Consider the following 9,193-nt stretch of genomic DNA (forward strand, 5'->3'; position numbering starts at 1 on the left):
CCCTCAGCTCCCTCTTATTCATTATAGTCCTCCAGGCAATAACAGAGGAATTCAAGACAGGTTGCCCCTGGGAGCTCCTCTATGCTGATGACCTTGCTCTCATAGCAGAATCACTACCAGAACTTGAGAAGAAATTTCAGGTGTGGAAGCAAGGTTTAGAATCGGAGGGCCTTAAAGTCAATGTTGCAAAAACCAAAGTCCTAGTAAGTAGGAAGGCGAACACATTACAAACCCCTTCGGGTAAATGACCCAGCTCGATCTGTAGAAAAGGTGTATGTAGAAACTCAATAAGATGTACCCAGTGTAAGCTATGGATGCATAAGAGGTGCAGCAACATCAAAGGAAGGTTAACTGGGAAGATAGCTTTTGTGTGCGGCAGATGCACAGGAGCAATAAACATCGCAGATGCTCAGAAAACTGATTCCATCACATGCCAGGGAGAGAAACTAGAAGTAGTTGATAGCTTCTGCTACCTAGGTGACCAAGTCTGTAGTGGGGGTGGATGTTCGGAGAGTGTTGCCACTAGAATAAGAATAGCCTGGGCAAAGTTCAGAAAGCTCCTACCTCTACTGGTGACAAAGGGCTTCTCGCTCAGAGTGAAAGGTAGATTGTATGATGCATGTGTGTGAATTGCCATGCTACATGGCAGTGAAACATGGGCTGTGTCTGCTGAAGACCTGCATAGACTTGAAAGAAATGAAGCTAATATGATTCACTGGATGTGTAATGTCAGTGTGCACACACGACAGAGTGTAAGCACCCTGAGAGAAATGTTGGACATAAGAAGCATCAGATGTGGTGTGCAAGAAAGACAACTGCACTGATATGGTCATGTACTGCGTATGGATGAGGAGAGCTGTGTGAAGTATCACTCCCTAACAGTGGAAGGAACCCATGGAAGAGGGAGACACAGGAAGACATGGGATGAGGTGGTGAAGCATGACCTTCGAATGTTGGGCCTCACAGAAGCAATGACGAAAGACTGAGACCTCTAGAGATATGCTGTGATTGAGAAGACCCGGCAAGTAAAGTGAGATCACAGCCATAGCCTACATCAGTGTCACATAACAAACCCATTTAAAAAGTACCTTTGAATCATCAGGCGACATGCCATGGTTGAGGAGACCTATTGAGTCAAGTAAAATCAAAATCAAAATCAAATCAAATCACAATCAAATCACAGTCAAATGGAAATTGTAGCTGTGGTGGATGCCGGTGCTGCCTGACTGGCTCCCATGCCAGTGGCATGCAATAAACCATTCATGTGTGAGTCGTTTCCAGTGCTGCCTGACTGGCTCCCTGTGCTGGTGGCACATAAAAAGCACCATGCAAACATGTGCAAGAGAAACGACTGTGCTGGGATGATCATGTCATGTGCATGGATGAGGACAGCTGTGTAAAGAAGTGCCGATCTTTGACTGTGGAGGGAACTTGTGGAAGAGGCAGACCCAGGAAGACATGGGATGAGGTGGTGAAGCATGATCTTTGAACTTTGGGTCTCACAGAGGCAATGAGTGGTGACTGAGACCTTTGGTGATATGCCGTGCTTGAGAAGACCTGTCAAGCCAAGTGGAATCGTAGTTGTGGCCAATGCTGGTATCATGTAACTGGCACATAAAAAGCAGCTTTCAAGCACTGGGTCTCACAGAGGCAAAGTGACCAATGCCGGTGCCATACGTAAAGCTCCTTTTGAGTGTTGGGCCTCACAGAGGCAATGACAAATGGCTGGGACCTTGGCAGTATGTCATGCTTGAGAAGAAGTCCCATCAAGCCAAGTAAAATTGCAGTCATGACAGATATTGGTGTCATGCAAATGGTACTCATGCCAGTGGCACATAAAAGCACCCATTACACTCTCGGAGTGGTTGGCATTTGGAAGGGCATCCAACCATAGAAAACCATACCAAATCAGACTGGAGTCTGGTGCAGCCTTCCAGCTTGCCAGTCCTGGTCAAACTGTCCAACCCATGCCAGCATGGACAACAGACGTAAAATGATGATGATGATGGCAGGTTTCTGTCATTTTCTGTCTTCAAAATCCACTCACAAGGCATTGGTAGGTCTGAGGCTCTAGCAAAAGATACTTTCCCAAAGTGTCACACTATGGGACTGATCCTGGAACCTTATGGTTTGGAAGCAACCACATGCATAAAACTGCTTCTTTTACTTGGTTTTAGGTATTGCTTCTTTCAAAAAATTTCTCTTGGAATACATTCTCGATTTATAACACGAAAATCAATAGCAAAATGAATTTCATGTGAGATTTTGTTTCACAGCAAGAATTTTAGGAATGCTTTACATCTGTAGTGTGGGAGATTTGTGTAAATACACACACACACACGCACACACACACACACACACACACACATGTATGTATATATATATGTGTGTGTGTGCATAACAAATTAAAAAGAGTGGCTTATTAGCAATTAGAACCTAAAGGCAAAATTAATAGAGGTCATAAAAGTGACAGAAGGTACTGACTAGCACCACTTTTGGGGAAATTTCGAACCTGGGTTCTCATTCCTATCGATGTTACTATTATTATTATTATATTATTATTATTAATCAGGTCGCTGCCGTGAATCGAACTCGGAACCTTGGGGTTAGTAGCCCGTGCTCTTAACCACTACGCCATATGGATGAGGACGAATATCCATCAAATGTAGATAATGTAAATAATGTAAATAATTCCTCATCTCTTAAATATAGAACTGTAGCACCACTTTTGCTAAAAATAAGAGTTAAAACAACTCAAAAGCCACAAAAGCACTGTCTTAATGACTGACAAGGGAAGGCATATAGTCGTATCGCATTTTTGGGTTTTGATGCAGACCATCTTAATCCTCATCAGCAACTCTTAATGCCTAGGGTTAAACTCAACTTCTCTGTCAGTCATCATCATCATCATCATTTAATGTCCATTGTACATGCCGGTATGGGTTGGATGGTTTGACCAGGGCTGGTAAGCTGGAAGGCTGCACCAGACTCCAGTCTGATTTGGCATGGTTTTCAATGGTTGGATGCCCTTCCTAATACTAACCACTCCAAGAGTGTAATGGGTGCTTTTATGTACCATTAGCATGGATGCCATTAGCATGACAAGAAAAACTGTTGGAAGCATGTGCTGATTTTTAAAATGGTAAAAGTGTAAACAACAAATTAATTAAGGTGGCTTATTAGCAATTAGAACCTAAAGGTGGCCTCAGTGGCACCAACCTACCCCAATACACTGGGCGTTTGGTTATGGCTATGATCCCCACCTCTGCTGCCCCAGAGGAGGGCAATTGATGCACCCTCTGGACATGTGGCTTGTCCACAAAAGCTGGGGGTCCTGCTCATGTCTGTTGACCCTCACCCTGCCCAGATGGCAGGTGTTAATGTCCGATCATGTGTCAAAAACCTGTGTCCTCCAAAAGTGATGCTCGAGGTCTCTTCCTTCTGGTTGTACCAATTATAGCGGCATCTTGAGGTAGTGGTTAGATGGAGCCAGCACACATGCAGCCACTGGCATCATGGTGGTACCAGCCACCCTAAGACATCAGGTATTTAGGTGTCGTTATGATCTTTAGCATTGAGGGGAAATTGCAGCCCTCCCCGCAAGTGGATGGAGGCACCCCCTGGATGCGTAGCTCTGTCCACGAAAGTTGGGACTCCATTGGCCCCTCACTCGGGGGGAAATATGGGCAATAACTCTTGAAATATGCATATACATTCATTACAAGTATTTTCTGTCTTTGATCACATTGTTTACACACAGACATCCATATATGGAATGTTGTAACTTCCAAAACTGTCTCTGAATTCTATAGAAAATCTGTAGAGATAAACTTTGAAATATGTACCTCGCACTGCTAACACATAAATAAGGCACAATATATTAACTTGTAAACCTTTGATAGTACATCATGGTTGCCAAAAAAATAGTCTCCATGCTAGTAATCAATATTTCCATTCTAATTGCCAGAAATGCATTTAATATATAAACTGGTCTATCTTGCAGTAGTACACTACTAAACTTAGTGGGTATTTAAGCAATGTGATCATGGAGAGTAGAAGGGTTGGATGTGATGCTGATGAAAGAGCAATAACTCTTCAAATACCTATATACATCCATTAGCTATCTTTTACTATCTTTGATCACATTGTTTACATAGATGTATTTGTATATGAAATGTAACTTATAGTGCTAGATCTGAATTCTTTAGAGAATCTATAGAGATAAACTTGTACCTTTTGTGTTACACTAAGAAGTGGTTCACAACACCAGAATTTTCTACTCAAGTCAGCTGTAACAGACTACTCCAAATCATGGTTAGAGTATCAAAGAAGGTCTTAGATAATGGATGCATTTCTTATTACGTATTATGCTGAGCTGAAATGTATGTATTGAGTTCAAATTATCACTATTTGGTTTGACTTCATTATTACAACTTATATATCATCATCATCATCATTCAACATCTGCCTTCCATACTGGCATGAGTTGGATGTTTTGACAGGTGTGTCTGTTTTGGCATGGTTTTTACAGCTGGATGCCCTTCCTAACACCAACCACCCCACAAAGTGGACCACGGGCTTTCTACATGGCACCAGCTCAGGTGAGGTCAGTTTTGGCATGGTTTTTACAGCTGGATGCCCTTCCTAACACCAACCACCCCACAAAGTGGACCAAGGGCTTTCTATGTGGCACCAGCTCAGGTGAGGTTAATTTTGGTATGGTTTTTACAGCTGGATGCCCTTCCTAACACCAACCACTTTACAGTGTGGACTGGACGTTTTTTATGTGGCTTTTACTTCTTTCATTCATTAGACTGAAGCCCTGCTGGAGCACTGCCTTGAAGCATTTCAGTCAAACTTATCAACCCAGTATTTATGATTTTCTGTAAAACCTAGTATTTATTCTATTGGTCTCTTTCCCTGAACTGCTTAGCCCTGGGGCATAAACACTCCAACGTTGGTTGTCAAGTGGTGGTGGGCATCCAACAGTAGAAAAATTTGTCTCAACAAATTCCGTCATAACTATGAAAGCAGGAAAAAATTGGACGTTAAAAGGATGATGACGAAGGTGATTTATGCATGAATAACTCTGTATGTATGTGTGTGTGTGTGTGTGTTTGTCACAAACAGCCCTGATTGCAGGAAGCAAAAAGATATAAAGAAAACTGGTTTTATGTAAAAATAGTAACTTAGTGAATTGATGAAACAGAAATATCCATTTTCTGAACTAAGTATATTATAATCCATGTGGTGCATGCAAAACAGCAAGATTCTAAACAATAATGGATTTCTTCATTCTTAATATGTTCTGAAAGAGTTGAATGTGAAACATCAGTGATCAGATATTCATGTTTGAATCTGCCAAAATATATTAAGAATGAATCGGTACATTATTGAAATAGGTTTGTTGATATAAACAGGAAAATAGAACTCAATGGTTATATTCTTTTATTCACTTATTCTTTCATTCGTTTATTCTTTTATCCTTCTATTTGTTTCAGTCATAAGACATTGACAATGTTATATATATATATATATATATATATATATATATATATATATATACATACATATGTATATATATATGCACACACACACACACACACACACACACATATATATGTATATATGTACACACACACACACACACACATATATATCTGAAATTATAGAATTATTGCAAAATAATAACATTGGGGTTCACCTGTCTATTTTCAACAATCCATGGTATTCCTAGGAAAAGTTTATCAAACATGGTGTGCTAGTAACATACTTTAATAATATTTCCACCCCCATAACAGTTCTATGATGTTAAAAATGCATGCTACACTAAATGACATTTAAGTAGTTTTATTTATTAAGCAATGCTCAAATCTACTTTTCCTGTGAGTCTTCGAAACAGCTTAGTTCTTTATTCACAAGACTTTGTTGCACTGCACCAAAAATTTACTCTGCCAAAGTTCAGCATATTTTCTCGTTACATGATTGTCACATGACATTACCAATATCCTGTTACTGTCACTTCCATTCATTCTGAGATTAATCCGTTTTATATAATTTTCTAATCTTCTGATTCCAAGTTTTAACTACACTGGACTTTCAAAATCTTTCACCTTTTAGCTAGATCTACAAGAAAATCAAGTGGACCATTCTTTAGAGATTCCATTAAGAATTAATAAAATAATGAAGAAAATATTTTTTCATTGTTTTAGATGAAGGTATGGATTAGTGTTTTGGTCTTGCTGTAAAACTAAATTTGTATCTGCCGTTGGATGTTGTATTCCTTGAAGGAGATAAAAAAAACCAAACAAGCCAAAAAACTGAAAACTAAAAAGTAAATCATATACTGCTATAGCAAACCAGCATTTATTACACGTATTTAGAACTTACATTCCCAGAGTTACAGTATGTCTTTGGTCATCTTCATTAATTCCAGAAGTGTGCTGAGAATAGCAAATGCCTTTATAAATCATTTATATCAGAACCTGGCCAAGGCATTTGACCTTCCAACAGAGATAGCCTTTTCAAGATTCCTCTGGAGAACGGCTGCTCACCAAAACTGCGGAACATGATTGAGTCCTTCAGCTCTAATTGAAGGGGACAGTGTTATTCAACAATAACTCTTTTGAGTCCATCCCCAATGTATCAAGATAGACTGCATCTACATTCCCACATTCTCTAGAATTCTCTTTGTTGTGCTGCTGCAATAGGCCTTCAGTGACACAACAGAGAAGATCTATATCTGTACTTGACAGTCTCTTCAATCTATTTTGCCTGAAACTAAGATAAAAATACAAGTAGCACTTATCAGAGACCTGCTGTTCCCTGATGATGCAGAAGCTGCAACTCACATCCTGTTAGAACTTCAGTCACTGATAGGCTAGGTCTCTCATGCTAGCAAAGATTTCAGGTTGGTTATGGCCTCTGTGAAGAGACCTATTAGCCATTCCCAGTGGCACCACAAAGATGTCTGCATGAGATATGTAAGTACCAAGTTTTAAAGGAAAAAAAATGTACTGGGGTTGATTCATTTGATTGAAATTGTTCAAAGTGGTGCTTCAGCATGGCCACAGTCCAGTGTAATGACCGAAACAAGTAAAAGATGTAAGATAACTCAAATAACGGGAATATACTGTTGTGCTGATTGTTGGTCATCTTCATTTCAAAGACGACCAACTCATACACTGTCAAATTATTTTATTTTTTTGTAGATTAGTTAGTCATAATTTGCCCCTACATAAAGGGGTATATAATTTGAGGGGTATCTGGTTGCTCTTTCTAGCAGGTCAAACTGCCATAGATAGCCTCCCCGATAGGCTGGTATTTATATTAAAGTTGTTTGGAGATATTAAAGTGTTTTAAGTAGAGGTCAGGAGTATTTGCTCCACGAGACTTTAGAAGTTCACAAAATGTTGTAGCATTTGACCAAAGAGGGGACAACCACAAAATATTGATGCCATAATTGGTTTGTCACCATTTGTTGTACCAACCACATGGTTCCAGGTTCAGTCCCACTGTGTGGCACCTTGGGCAAGTGTCTTCTACTATAGCCTCAGGCCGACCAAAGCCTTGTGAGTGGATTTGGTAGACGGAAACTGAAAGAAGTCTGTTGTATATATGTATATATATATGTGTGTGTGTGTGTTTGTGTGCCTGTGTTTGTTCCCCCAACATTGCTTGACAACCGATGGTGGTGTGTTTATGTCCCTGTAACTTAGCGGTTCGGCAAAAGAGACCAATAGAATAAGTACTAGGCTTACATAGAATAAGTCCTGAGGTCGATTTGCTTGACTAAAGGCGGTGCTCCAGCATGGCCGCAGTCAAATGACTGAAACAAGTAAAAGAGTAAAGAGTAAAAGAGTTAAGTAGAAGTCTGTTTATTTTCTTTTAACTGGGAATATTATTGCACAGACAATAACCACATTATTATTGCTGTTGTTTTGTTGTTGGTTCTTTTGTAGTTATTGTTGTTTTAGCATATCATCAGCTTTGTCTCAGCAGATTTACAATCAAAACCAGTCCAGCCCTGACCCACTTGTCTTTCTTTCTTAATCTCATTGTCCATTTCTTCATTTTTAAAGACATCTATAGCATGATATGAATGAGATTAGGTTGCTATATTTAGCAGGTCAGGAAACCATACAAAGATCCTAAGTAAAAAAAAACAAAAAACAGTAATGATGGCTAGAATTATGTGTACAGTAGAGAGAATAAAAGAGAGAAAGAGGGAAAAGCAAACATCAAAGGAGTCATAAGGGTGCATAGGAATACCAGGAGCAGGGTATGCATACATACATACATACATACATACATACATACATACATACAAACATGCCAATGTTAAAGGCACAAATTGTAATGATCTTTTGAATGTTGACTGATGAAGAATTAGCTATGAGTTTTCTGTTTATTATGTTTTTGTAAAATTTCCCATTTATAGTGTTTTTGTTAAAGTTTTGAAATATATATATGTAAAATTTATTAATAAGGGTAGAAATTGATATTAATCAATTAAAACCAGTGGTCTAGCATATTAAAAAAATCCGAAGATTAAAATTATATTACATACAAAAATAAGAGGAATGACCAGCAAAAGTGGACTCCTTACAGTCTGTTGTGTCGCTAAATTTTTACTGAGAAAATATTTTTCGTGGTTAGATGATTCGGCATCTATTTCTAGCATATAGGAGTCCACTTTTGCTGGTCATTCCTCCTATATATATATATAAAATAAGAGATGGAAAAGGCATACAGTTTATGTAGTTTTAATATATTTTAAATGATAGAGTGTTCTGGTAGTCGACCGGTTTCGCATTTCGTTAATCATGACATTGAAATTATTGTGATTTCATATTTTCTTAAGACGTTTTTAGTCAGTCCATGTTCTTGTATAAAAGTGTGTGAATGAATCAACCATTCACAAACTTTCATACACGAACATGGACTAAAAACTTCTTAAGAAAATATAAAAATCACAATAATTTCAATGTCATAATTAGCAAAATGCGAAACTGGTTGACTACCACAACAATCATTTAAAATATATTAAAACTATGTAAACTGTGTACATTTTCCTTCTTTTATTTTTATTTATTCTTTTGCATTACAACTTACCACATGGGGATAACTGAAATTCTCTTCCTTCTTTTTTTACTATATATATATATATATATATATATATATATATATATAT

The sequence above is a fragment of the Octopus bimaculoides genome, chromosome 2 (genome assembly GCF_001194135.2).
Source record: "Octopus bimaculoides isolate UCB-OBI-ISO-001 chromosome 2, ASM119413v2, whole genome shotgun sequence".
In the NCBI taxonomy this organism is placed as follows: domain Eukaryota; kingdom Metazoa; phylum Mollusca; class Cephalopoda; order Octopoda; family Octopodidae; genus Octopus; species Octopus bimaculoides.